Here is a 14,408-nt window from a genome sequence, read left to right on the forward strand (position 1 = left end):
TGTAGTAATTGGAACCCAAAGAAGAAAAAGTAAAGCCGCAAAAACTCTTGTCCCAGAAACTAAGCGCCACATGTAAAACCCTAATGTCACTACCATTAGGAACAACAAAGAAAAGAAAGAGCCTTTTCTACAAATATTTCTACAATTTTCTCTGACGAATGTGAACTCATCATCGCATATAAATACTATGATAAGTATTAGCGATGATACGATGGATAGGGAAAGCCATGCGTCGATCCAGGACACAGCATCACCAAACTTATGATCTTGTTTACAATTCAAAACTGACTTTTTCTCATAAATCATGCAACGCCAATCGTAGATTGCAAATACAACAGTAGCCATAATGCGAGGTATGATCATCACCAAGAAAACTTGCTGAAACACAAACATGTAATGAATTAGTAAGTAGATATTTAGCAATAATTACGTCTCGTTATTTATGCCAAGTCAAGCGAATTAGGAGCAAATTAAATTTCTAGCAAACTAGCTTACGTAATATTTTTGCATGTAATTCAAATATAAAAATAGTTAAAGAAGCAGAGGTTAGATACTTGCAAAGGCCGTCGACTGCTTTCGACTTTAATGAAAAAATGGTTTCACTGAAATTAGTGTACCCTTTAAACATCAATTTCAAATTTCAAAATTGAAACTTCAATACACTATACTTAAGGATAATGAAAACGTTTGAAATCGTAAGGTTATTACCAAACATTTTATGATAGTAGTTCTTAAAAGTGCAAAAAAGGAACCAATTTGTTTTATTGCTCAATATGATCAAATACCAACACAAATGTGTAACAAACAAACGAATTAAAACAACTTTTTAATTTTTTTTTGTAATAAACACCGATTTAATGTTCATTTGCTCTTCGATAGAAGCAATAGTTCAATCAGATGTCTCTTTGCAACAGAATCTCCTAACACTATACACGCTTGTCGGGTGTGAAATCTCGAATTCATTTATTTAGCTCATGTAAAGTTGAATGTATATTAGCTCAACAGGCGTAGGTCGCTCCAGTGCTTTTTTGTTTACACAATGAGCGCTCGAGGTTGCTATGGAAATTGCTGATCCACCTCAAAACATCAGGTCGACATCTGGAGCACTGGGCTGATGTCATCAATATAATTATAGATCGATTTCATGAATGATATTACAGTTGACTGTTATCGCCATGTTTTTATTTTGATGGTTTATGTGTGACGTAGACGAAAAACATCTTTTATAACCATAAGCGGCCCAGAAATTTGTTACACGTATGTATATTCTCGCAGTGCAATATATTCCATGACTTATATGCAATGTTTGTCACGCGCGCTTTCTCACGTGAGTTACACGTATGTATGTCTCGCATCGCAGACTGCCTAAATCTTTGTAAAAGCAATAGAAAGCAATGGAACTCGCGCGAGATAACTCGCGTGACAAACATTGCATATAAATCAAGGAATATATTTTCTAAATAAATCGAATGCATAAAAAACCTGAACAGATTTCTTGGCTGCTTATGCTATAACGACAGCTTTCATTGTTCGTGTGTCTGCCAAAAGTACAAAAACTAAACATCATAAAAATTGTCAAGTAAAAATATGCTTATGGAAACCTGCAAAGCTGAAAAAACATTGTGCAATTTAAATATCGAAACTTTTAGGTTGAATTACGCTTTGTAACTAAAGAGTTCTACACAACAACTGCCTAAGGTATCAATTGCATTGTACAAGTTTCATCCCGAAGATCATAAAGCCGTAACTGAAAAGCATCAAGATCTTAAACTACATAATTATTTATTATATCATTAAGGCAGAGTAAAGCAAAAGTTACCTTAAGGCATGTTAAAGGGTCCAATCGTGGTCTCGGGTATGTCATTGAACAAATGCGACCATTTGTGTTACAGCAGTTAAGTCGCATCCAAATTATGGATCCAAGTTTGCGGATTCCACAGACGCAAATGTCTAAGCAATACGTGATACTGGATACAATCAAGCATACAGGAAGATAAATAGCCAAAATGATACAGCAGAAGAACTCAATTATCCATTTACATCCAGTATTAAAACATGAAATCCGACTTCCCTCGGGGAAATATGAAGACGACAACATTATCCAGGTCTGTCTTCAAGAAAAAAATCCATCACTATGGCATTACTGTTATGTTAACATTTCTTCTGCGCATGACATGCACCTTATACGTATATTCCCAGTATGTCTTCCATGTCTGAGTAAATGTTTGATTGTCTGAGGCAAATTATAGGAATGGGAAAATATTGCACTGAAATGCTAATAAAGCAGTCAAAGTAGCGAATGTAACTTAAATGTCTTGTACTGGCATAAAATTTTAATTTTTTCCAAATTTTGCCTTTTTCTGCCTTTAGATATTTAGAATACATGAATAATTATTCCTGTGACCTCATGCGAAGAATAAAGTTATTTTTGACGAGTAGTAGATATATGTTAAATGGAGCAAATTTTTTTGTTTCTCATCAAACTTTATCAAATTTTCGTATGCATTGACGAATTCCGTTCCATTTCAACAATCCTATGTCAAAAAAGACGTCGAGGAAGAATTAGATGGGAAACCTGTGTCGCAGGAAATCTCCCCATTTATAAAAGAGTATGTGTTAAAAGAGACATGAATGTGACCTGATTACCAGGAATGGACATGAATGTGACAAAAACATTAACTTGAGAAATCATCCGACTGAAAGACATTACAATGTACAAAGAAAGTTTGAAAACATAAATACTAATTTAAGCCTGGTTCACATATGACTGAGACATGACTGAGATTAAGGGCAAGCCTGAGATGTTTTTTGATCTTGTGGCTGAGGTAGGCCTGAGGCATGTCTGCGATGCTTTTCAATGACATAATTCAAATCGCCGATAGACCACAAAAATTTAGCTGCAATTTGAATTTGACAAAATAGTGCTTCGTAATTTGAAAGTAGCGTTACTATTAGCAAATTATGCGGTCCTTTTAACAGTTATTTCAAAATACATCAAAGATAGGACAGCCGGTTTGAAAAAAAGGGAATAATTTGGATTTTACTCTTTGATTTTTGTGCTCTGGACACGATTTATCATAAATAGCCCGATAGTTGCGTATTGTATCCATAAGTTTTTATTTTTATCGTAAAGTGATTGGAATTTTTCCATTGAGTCATTTCTTGGTTCCATGTCCTGTGTTGAAAATTCATCCGCCATCTTTTTACAAAAATGCGTGTGGGAAATATTGCCGCCGGTCAATCGGAGAGACGTTCACATATAACATAAATAACCAAAATAAGTTCCGTACACCGCTGTTTAGCCGCCGACATGCCGGGAAACTTGAACACAACTCAACTTTTACGGCATTTCGGCGGTATACCACAGGTAACTCCTACGACTGCCTGAAACACCATTAGTGTGTCAGCGATGAGTTTTTACATTTGCCTTAAGAGCAACGCAGGCATCGTCACAGGTATGCCTCAGTCCAGTCTCAGTCGTATGTGAACCAGGCTTAATGGTGTTCAAATTCATCAATTTCTAAAAGATTCCTATTTGTTTCAACTTGTTATTATGTTCAAAGATCAAGAAACATGCGTTAATTCAGACTTTCAACTTAACGAATATCGTTTACAAAGACGTGTTCAAAATTGATTTGAAATACTTGGAGAAATTTTGACTGAAGCTAAAATGAGCACATTCTTCCAACAAAGAGCTTCTTATCAAGAATGTCATACCGTAAATTATTTATTGTCAAAAAGGTCAACATTTTATTTCCTATGTTTTGCGCTTCTCGTGTGACTCCTTCGTTCCTGAATGATGAAACTAGTAGAATTCCAATCAAACATCAACTTATAGGTAAGTCTTGTTTAATTTAAACAATCAGCTATTAGTCGTCTTGAAAATAACACCAAGTAAATTTGAAGTAAAGGAAAATGCGTTTAAAACGTCGGATTTAATTAGGATATCGTAGTTCAAATCAAAAACGTCATAATTTCTGTTAGCAATTCAATGCAAGTTGCGTAGCATTGACAAAAGCGTTATTTTGTGATGGTGTTATCATCACTCATGCCCATTTTAAATATCATGTGAAAATAGTCAACAATTGCCAATGAGGTTGAAAACGATATTCAGACTGAAGTCAAATTGTTTCATTGTACATTATAAATGCAGAAGTATTCAATATTGTGTATGGAAGTCATAAAGTTATCCATACTTTGACATGTACCGGCTTTTTGTGTCTTTTTTACGTCGTTTTTCAATTATTCAAGTAAAAAAAATTGTAAAACGCCTAAAAATCTCAAACAAGTTTCCCACCGAATACTTCTTTCGATGTCATTAGCCACATTGAAAATTGCGTCACCTAAAATTAATTTCCGTTTGCTCAATCTCTGTCAGCATTTTTCAATTTTAGCTATAAGAGTGTCTCAAAAAGCACATCTTTCATGACATTTACAATCTGACATTTAGAATCTGACAATCCTATAAAGAGCGTAAACGCAGTTGAACACATAATTTATACGTCTTTAAGCTAAGTTATTTTGTATCTTATCCTCATTTCAAGCTGTTTCTTTTAGACTGATCTTTTTAAGCAAACATTTTTTGGCTTTTGCTTGCCAGCTTCTGAGCTTCAGAAGTACAACTAAATTTCACAATAGTTCTCATTTTCGACATTTTTTAACAAAGTGGCTATATTCACTGCTGCGTAAACGGAATTTGGTAGGCTGTATAATTTAAAGCAGTGTTATGAAAAACTTAAATAATGAAAAAAATTTCGATATTACTACAACTTTAAAAGGCTTCTGTAGTTTAGTGTAAGTGTTATGGATTTGGTAAGATGCGATGTCGGGTTTGAAAGTAACTTCCGCCGTCATATTTTGTTAAAAATTTTAAATATTTATTTCTTCATAAAATGAACTTTATCTTTAATTATTGTTAACAAAGGAGTTCTTAACTTCTTAAAAAAATATTAACTTCTTCAAAAGAAAATAGGAAGTGGATAGATAATCAAGACATTTCTTTTAATTGGAGTCCTTCAAAGACCTCAACTCTCTTCGTAAGGATTCTGTTTTTATACTAAAAAAATAGACAATAAGGAGGAACTGTTAAAATTGTTACTCATGTAATAAAATTTTATCTCAGATGTATAGACATGCTTATTTAGCTCTTCGCATGCATGTTTTTAAAAGAGCTGTGAGTTTGTGTTAAAACATAGAAGAAACAACTTTTAGGAGTGATTAAATTTTTTTAGTATCTGTAACTAAATGTTACATCGGCTTCTGGAGTATGCTCACTCCCAAGGAAGTATTTTTACTCAAAATAATCAGATTTTGAATATTTTCCTGACACAAAAAATTGGACTATAAGATTATAAACAAATTACTTTAACTTACACTTAATAAAGCAATAATTGTAAGTAGCAACAGAACAAACACCCCACCACCAGTCCAAATCAACAGCCAAACGTGCTCATCTTTTTCGAAAAATTAACATAATGCTTTCCACTTGGCCTGATTGTAGACGCAACTGCTCTCCCTTTGTGTTGAAAAAAACGAAATTAAATAATGCTAAATGCCTTTTAATTTATACAAGATTTTTAAAAGTTAATGAATCCAATATTTAGTTAATGAATCCAATATTTGGCAATGTTAAGTAGACATGAAATGCTACCAAGCATCACAAAAACTATCATTGGAAGAATGCAGTCAGCACAATGCAGTCAGCAAGTTTGAATTTTTATGTAAAATTTCATATTGTTAGCTTTATCCGATTTCTTTTCAATTAGACTGCAAAAATTAAATGTGTTAAAATGAAAAAAAACCACGCGTGCTGACTTGCGTGTGTGTTAAAACAACACGAAAAACGCTTCAACATCGATCAACAGTTCTTTTTTCTTCGCAATATGTTTTTTGCATTGTAAGCATGTTATACTTTAAACTATGGGCTGAACATTTGCAAAACGCAAAAAAGTAAACTTGAAAAACTTAGTTACCGTTTGTAGAGGCAAAGACACTTGATTGCGCAATAGTTGACAATGTTGTCGGTGAAAGAAGCTGAGTGGAACCTGGAATAACAGAATTTGCTTACATAATATTCATTCTAGAATTATTCTAATTCAGGGGCTGGTTTACGAAGCCTGCATAGCGTTATTCATTGGATAGCAAAAATTTTCAAACTTGTAGAAATGGTGTTTGTATTTTTCTTGCAACAATGAAATTTTGTAATCTTCGAAACAATATTTTATTTCAGTGATTGCACAGTCGAAATCGTATAATTTTATTCATAAGAGATTTTTTGAAAGTTCAAAAAATGCTATCCAATGCAAAGCAATTCGGCCTTCGTGCAACCGGCCTCTATTGTTTGCATAATACATAAGGATTGCCTTCAAATGAACATCATATTTTTGTTAACTTTAACTTATCAAAAATTTGAATTAGCTTATTCTCTCCTCTTTTAGATTGAAATAATTTATTTTTAATAAGCAATTTTTATAACATTATCATGTAATGTAGCTACGTTTTAAATATCAGAAAAACCACACGGACTACGGAAGCAAACCAATGTTGACGATATTCTGATTTGGTAAAAATTCTTTAGAAAATGTTCTAGAAAACTTTTTAACTTACGGACTTATAATTACTTTAAACAATAATTTTCACTGCAAGTAGCAAGCAAAAAAGAATGCACACTACAATTCGACACTGCAAAATGGAATAATTCAAAGAATTGATAAAGATACCGTTTTTAGTAAAAGATATGTTGAATGGCATATCGGTTGAAAACGTTTTCATTGATAAACATGATGTGGGAACTAAAACAAAAGCGTAGGTAAACATAATAAGATTTATTTTTGCAATTCTTTTTGCTTTGGGAACTTTATGCATACTTTTTATAACTGTTTCCTCTAATTATTTTTAATATAAAAATACATCCTGTTGCCATCACATGCAAGGACAAAAAATTGAGTTTTGTGACAGTTCTCACAATGACACGATACTTCAAGCAAGCTCAGGAAACTGTTAGTTAGTTATGAATTTCATATTGAAGAATTAAGCAAATTTGACAACTTAATTTTTTCATTTGTTTTTGGTGCTTAAACTAATGAGCTGGTAATATTCGCATATTTTATTTTAAAAAAAGTTCTTAAAGCAATGTTTACGAAAACCTTTTTTTCACGAAATTTATTACCTAAAACAATCATATACATTGCAAGCACAACCAAAAAAAATGCACAGTTTAACGATGAAAAACGCTGAAAAAACATTAGAAAGTTATTATTTCTAGAAGTAGAATTTCTGGGTAGCTTTATAGTTGAAAATGCTGTAGGCATTAAACGTGATCTAGAAGCTAGAACAAAAGCAAAAATTTTTTTAATTCGCAATATCTTTGTATCGTTTTGAAGATGCCATACTTTAAACTATGGGTCTGAAAAATTAATCGGATCATATATTGCAAAAAAGTTGTTTCGTTTAAACAATAATTTACATATAAAGATCATGAATATGTATAATAAAGATGAAGAAGTACCAAGCCACATGAAGAAGTACCAAGCCACAAAACAATGAGCCTAATGAATAAAATCAAAGCTTACCAACGATATACACATTGACATTCCTCGAATAGCGTTTCATTCTGGTATAGATGATTAGGGTATATTCCCCATTGTAACGTGTATCCATATTTTTTAGTTCTAAGATTGATGGCTTATAAACGTGAATTTCTAAGTTTGAATAAGAATGATAATATACAATTCCTCCATGATCATGCAAGTCTGCAAGTCTTTTACGGGAAGACGAGCCATGGGGAGTAAAAAGCCACACCCGATGTATAATTGGGTATGAAACTTTAAACGTCCACGTTATATTTATTGTGGTACCAGGATGAAATAAGAATGTTCTGTTCTTATTTAAAACTGTTATATTTCCTGTAAACAGAAGAGTATTTTTGCATCAGAACTCATTGAAAATTCAAGAAAATTAAAATTATTTGAGTTATAATACCTTTACAAAGAGAAATAAAAATTGTAAAGAAAACAATTGCAGATGCAGCTTTCATTGTTCTTCCTAAAACGAAATAGTTTTTGCTCAAAATTATATGTAGCATTTTAAGTATCTTTTAAAAAAACAAATGTTTTTTGCATAAAAATCAAACCAAACTAGCTAAATAGTTAAGATTTAAATCAAATATTGCCATGATTGAGGGCTCTAACGGTCTATATTGCTTGAATGGTTTTGTGTTGATAATCTTATTTGATTTGAATAATCCTGGACATAATTCAGACATTTCCATTATTACTCATTAGCTATAAAACCATTGTTTTTTTTTTCGGGTGTAGACAATTTACAAGAGGTTTTTTGCCTACAATCTTAACTACTAGATTTAAGCCACATATGAGTTAATCTAATCAAAAACAATTTATATTTTCCTGAGTCTGTTTATCGGGATCCAAGTAAGTGGGGTTATTTTTATGAATTAGAAGAAGGTCAATATATTAAATTAAATTATATTCTGCGAGAGTTAAGTTTGCTTGAAGAAGGTAACTATAAAACATTCGGAGAACATTGTCAGTTTTATACTTATCACATAGAAAGTTTTCTTCTCAAAGACATGATACTAAAGGAAATGCATATGATAGACTTTAAATCGTTTAAAAATAACTTTTTTAAAACGATTTGAAATCGACGTTGTGCATAGCACATAATATCAGGAAATATGGAAGTATTGAATTCAGAAAAAATTTAATTGTAAATATACAGTTACTTAATGTCATGCTTTGATCATTATAACAAGAATTGTGATATGTGCTTGCTTTTTCTTTTATTCTAGAAACAGATAAAATGCTTGCAGTAATGCTGGTATGGACAAAAATACCTTGTACTGTGTTACGTGAAATGAGTAAAAGTGCGGTTGACAAATGTTTTTGCAATTGCTGACTTTTCACCTTTTTGAATACAAGTACATGTAATGCAGTGAATGTCACCCAAATGACGTATGCTCAAATTTCATAGCAAGAACTTCCCGTAAAAATGTGCACAAAATACAACTCAAACTCTGACTCTTTCTCTTAGCGGCTAGCACTCGGTATACATCAGTATTCTATAGCTGTAATACAACGAAAGTTTTCGGTAGAACTTCGTCACTTTATCTGCTGTTTGTTTAAGATTTGTATGTTTTTGCCGTATATGCAAGCTGTGCATCTAAAAATTTATGTGGGCAGACAAAAGAGTAGTTGCAAATTTAAATTATAAGTAACTATGCAAACTAGGCTTTAAAAACAGTATTATAACACTAAGCGCACAGAAAAAAACAAAAGATCAACAAACGTTTTAGCGGCAACAACTCAAAAACTACAATTTCAAGGTTGTAAAACTAACTGCAGAAATTAAACGACTGAAAGTTTGATAGATTCAGAAAATAATTCGACAAGTCAAGGCCAACTGAATAACTATATCGTATCAAAGATAGTTTGATAAAAGACTATTCAGCTCAAACTAAGCAAAAACGCGGCAAAATTGATAAAACATGTTTTAATTAAAATACAAAGAAAAAGAGACCTTACTTTCTACTGTCGGTAACTCCTCCAAGATCTTGTTTCCAAATAATGGCAACATGTACAAGTACTGATAAATTATGAAAGTCAATATTTACTTTACACTTGATACTTTCATTTGTGAGACAGGGAGTTGAAGTTTCAGACGTTTTCGTGACTTTTATAGAATATTTCTTCTTTAATAGCAATCAACGTTTTTCGCTTTGACAAACAAACATGCAGGAGTTGTCGACAGCATAAAGATAAAACTTAACATATATATACAAGTTAATTCACCCAAACAGATAACAAATGTTGACAACTGACGAGTTGTTTGCCTAAATGCAAAGTTTCTAAAACAGTTCTTTTCCGAACTCTTGATGTTTTCTTTCTTTTCTCTGTTTAGTTTTTTCTCGGTTTTATCTAGGGTTTCGTGGTTTTTATTTGGTTTCAGTCCATTCGCTATGGCAATTGCTCTCTTTAAGGCGATATTCAAATTTGTCACCACGACAAAGTCCCTGTTTTACAAATTGGGATGATGTGTTGCCTAAGAGCGTGAAAGAGAGTTGGTAGAGGTGGCAGAGAGATGACATTGCCTAGGTAAGGAAAACCCTGCATATTTTGGGTAAGGAGGAGTGTTGGTAAGAGAGTTGAAAAATAATATATTATGGTGGTCAAGACCATCTTGGTTGCGTGCGTAGTAGTCCCGAATATTATCCTATTGCAGTTATCCTATAGAATAGTTTTGGTGTTGTTTGTAGTATTTTTGTCCTTTTTCTTTAGTTGTGAGTATATGATGGGTATGTCGATATGTCTTTTTATTGTGTCGTTGTCTTTACTGTACCAAGCTTCTTTAAATTTGCGTGCGTGTTTAGTCTGTGCGCGTCCGAGTACTTTAGTTTCTGTCCAGTCGAATGTGTGGTTGTTTCTGTGGGTATGTTCTGCCGGTAGTGAGTTCGGATCTCGTCCTTTTATGGCGTTTTTGTGTTCTGTGAGTCTTGTTTCGATTTTCTTTGATGTTTGTCCTATGTATTGTTTTGAACAGTCTTTACATGGTATCATGTAGATCGCGTCAGTTGTATCATGAATTGTTGTTTTGTCTTTATGTTTGGTGAAACATGATTTGAGTTGATGTCTGATGGTGTGAGGTGAATTTTTGACTAATGGATACAGGATGTTATAAAGATATTTTGAAAGTTCATACGTAGGTGATCCTGAAAGTGATACGATAGGTCGAAGTCGGTTATTTTCTTTGTGGAATTTTGGTAGTCCGTAGAATTTGGCGGTGGATGCGTCATTAGGTCGGATTCTTCTGTAATCGTTTTCGGTCAGTTTCTTTTTGTCTTTTAGTTGTTTCAGTTTCTGGTTGATGCGGTTGGTGGTCGTTTTTGCTGGGGTCTGCGTGGAGAAGTTCGTAGGTGGTGGTGTCTTGTAGGAGGATTTTGGCTTTGTCGATGTATTCTGATATGTCCATGATAACTGTTTTGCGTCCTTTGTCAGCTCGTAATATGATTATTTCGTCGTCGTTTTGTAGGTATTTAAGTGCTCGTAGTTCTTTGTTGTTTTGGTCTGTTAAGTTGGTGTACTTTAAAGCTGATTCCAGGTCGGCAACGTAGTCAGTTTCATGTTTGTAAATGATGATCGTCCAGGTTAATAAAGTCCTGATTGTTTGTTGTTGCTGACTGACGTTTCGACAACCTTAGCGGTAGTCATCTTCAGAGTCTACCGCTAAGGTTGTTGAAACGTCAGTCAACAACAACAAAAACAGTCCTTCTCAGGACTATACCAACCTGGGCGATCTACATTTACAAACATGTAACGATAGTCTCGGGTTCGAGCCATTTACTTTAAGTTCGTCAAGTTTGTTCGCGTCTTTGAAGTTGTAATGTAATCCTTTGTTTAAAATTTTAGTTTGCTGTGCAGTTAGTGGTTTGCTCGAGATGTTTGTGACAAATTCGTTTGTGTTAGGATGGAGTTGTTTGTAAGATCTGGATTCTTGTAATTTTCGATGAACATATTTATGTGTATTTTATGTGAATTTTAATTTATGTATCTTATACATATTTATGTGTATTTTAAAATTGCCATTACCATGAACTAAAGGAATGTCTCTCATGTTAATTAAAAATCATTTTGCCTCCAGAATGATATACAATACAGTAAAAAAAAAGGGTTCATTCCTTGTGACACATAAGAGCAAAAAGACTGTTTATGCTTGAATCAGTAATAAAGAACTGCTTTTTAATCAATGAATGTAATAAGACAAATCGATAACAAAATTTGGCTAAATAAACTACCAAAATTCAATTAAGCCTGAGACTGTCCTTGGAACAGAATTACTGCCATCGTTAACATATAAATATTGAATTATTTTGTCATCCAAATATTGTAAAAACGACCTATTTCACCGTTTCGTCTTTTCACTCTTATTCTTCTTCCTATGAATCTGCACTTGTATACTTCGTATGACATACAATTACAACGTATGTACTTCGCAAGTATTCTATCCAAACTTTAAATTGGCCGGAAGTTTGTCTTGTGCATGGTGCATATTCAAAGAGTTATCACAATTAACTTCATCCGACGGAAAACCAATATGGGTACATGGAAGTCATAACGTTGAACTCGAAATTCATACATCATATCATCATAGTGAATAAAACCAAACGGCTTATTTAACGCTTTGTCTTTGTCGAAGCGTTTAGACTAAAAATGTTTACTTTATACGGAATGTCAGTTGTCTTATGTTTCAGCATCGTTTCTTACTTTTGATGAAAAAATATGACTTGTACAAACAAAATTTGCCTTCATGGAAATATTATTCTTGTGACATCCTTTTACGCAGAATTATAATATATATAAAGATTCACTTTAATATGGTAAAAAATTATCATCGATTTCCACTCAATGTACTACCTTTCTTCTTAGGTACTTCATTTTCAAAAGCACAAACAAAAGCATTTTAACTGAAGAAATGCTCAATGATTTTTCTCACAATTTGAAATTCAAAATCGCCATTATTTTCGTACTGCGAATTAAATGAACGGCGGATGGCGTCTTCCAAGTGGTATGAATACTTAAGCCAACACCTTACAGCAAAAAAATCTTTTTTCTTAAGACTTACAACAGCAAGTACACATGTGCATTAACAACAAAACGAAATACGAAATGTAACTTACCCAGATATTTTGGCTTGTTTCTTTGGCTTGTTTCTTGTTTCTTGTCTCTTGTATTTTATACGTCGTCAACAACACAATGAAAATGCCCTTATTTAATATTTAATTTCGTAGATATTGAGACGACAAATAAAGTGTGATCTTCTGAAGTGCTCGATCGGTCTTTTAGCAACTAAACCAACAAACTGAACATTTAACAGCTCAAAAAAGTAAGAAACATGTTCACTTTCGAATGTTCAATTACTATTACTAAGCAGTTTGCATTGTGGAGTGTATATTTAAGGTCATGTGACAATAGTATCAATTTCAAAAACAAATTCTGATATTCATAAAGTTCCTATGGAAATAAGTACTTGAAGGCAAATTAATTGCAAATCACATAAATACATTTTAAAATGTTTGTTTTACATTTGTCTGTTTGCATTATTGCTGTTTTGTAAAGAAATAAAAGATGATTGTGTTTGCACAGGCTTAGTTAAATCGAGGAGACTTTATGAGAAGTATTAAGCGGGTGAAGGGTGCAACGGTCGACAACTCGACCTTCGGTCTCAAGCTTTCACTGACTTTCTCTCAAGTTCTCCTAAGTCTCCTCAGTTTGTATAAGTCTTTAAATAAAAACATAAATAAGTCAGAAAACTATGAAGAGACAGGCAGACTGAGGTCAAGTCAAGGTCTCCAAAAAAAGTATTCCTAAAAATAAAATGTTGTGTATTGAAATTTTCAAAAGATGAAAGGTCTATTTCTTTGACCATCCTGTGCAAACATATATTTTATATATTTTTGAAAAACAAGATGAGAAGAGCTATAACTTGTATAATGGTAACAATACCATTATCCAGATAGGACACAGTAGTTAGTGGAACTGAGGAAGGTGGGACAAACTTGATAAGGAACTGTTTAGTTACACAACGTGACTGGGCAGATTAAGCAAATATTTCCGGATCTCGTGGTGTGTGGATAATGTCTTTGTTGACTGTGGCAACAGATAAATCATAAGACCACAAAAGATTTTTGTTAAGGACTGAATTTAAATTTTGTGTATAGGTGTAACACAGGTGTAACATAATAACGTTCATTATCTGTAATACTTCATTAAAAGAAAATTTAAGCAAATGGCTCTTTTATAGCAAATTTTAGCTCTAACCACACAATGCAATTAACATCTCGACCTTCGCCTTAGAGTTAATGGAAATGTTTAATTCAATTTATCCAATGCTCAATCAAAATGCTCCAATCTTGTTATCATATGTATTTTAGTATTTCTATAATTTCGTAAAAGCACTATTGCCAATACACATTTAATATAAACGACAACTTTTTGAAAATAGACATGTTTCGACATGTCATGATGCCATCTTCAGTATGAGTGAAATAATAGGTGATACAAGGTTTATATAAAAGTAATATGATACATAAATTACAACAATAAAATGAAAATAAGATAAATTAATGAGGAGCGTCCGAGCGTATTATAAACTAAATATTGCATTGAATTTAAAAACTTGAACATTGAGGTCAGGGTTAGTTTTGTTAATGTGGAGTGCTTCTTCGATTTTAAGGGTGAATGAGGTGTCGGCAGTGTCGATGATTTTGAAACAAGAGGGTGAATTTGTCTGTTGTGGTATGTTCCCTCATTCTGGTGGATAAATGGCGCGAAATTTCGCCAATGTATCGGGAATTTTCATTTCCAAAATAACAACTCTATACTTCAAACTACCATACA

The 14,408-nt window shown here is 32.9% G+C and overlaps 1 long non-coding RNA gene across 2 annotated transcripts; it reads right to left on the reverse strand.

The window, feature by feature from the left end:
* Positions 1 to 4,855: 4,855 nt before the first annotated feature.
* On the reverse strand, positions 4,856 to 12,946 carry LOC124442567. Of its 2 annotated transcripts, XR_006947287.1 has the most exons (7): positions 12,689 to 12,946; positions 7,981 to 8,043; positions 7,572 to 7,904; positions 6,720 to 6,791; positions 5,973 to 6,044; positions 5,374 to 5,515; positions 4,856 to 5,056 (listed from the first exon to the last, which is right to left on the reverse strand). It is a non-coding gene; the product is annotated as an uncharacterized LOC124442567 (long non-coding RNA). The 2 variants fall into 2 exon arrangements; XR_006947288.1 differs by lacking the exon at positions 6,720 to 6,791.
* Positions 12,947 to 14,408: the final 1,462 nt, after the last annotated feature.

This window comes from Xenia sp. Carnegie-2017, unplaced genomic scaffold, assembly GCF_021976095.1.
Source record: "Xenia sp. Carnegie-2017 unplaced genomic scaffold, XeniaSp_v1 HiC_scaffold_20, whole genome shotgun sequence".
Taxonomy (NCBI): domain Eukaryota; kingdom Metazoa; phylum Cnidaria; class Anthozoa; order Malacalcyonacea; family Xeniidae; genus Xenia; species Xenia sp. Carnegie-2017.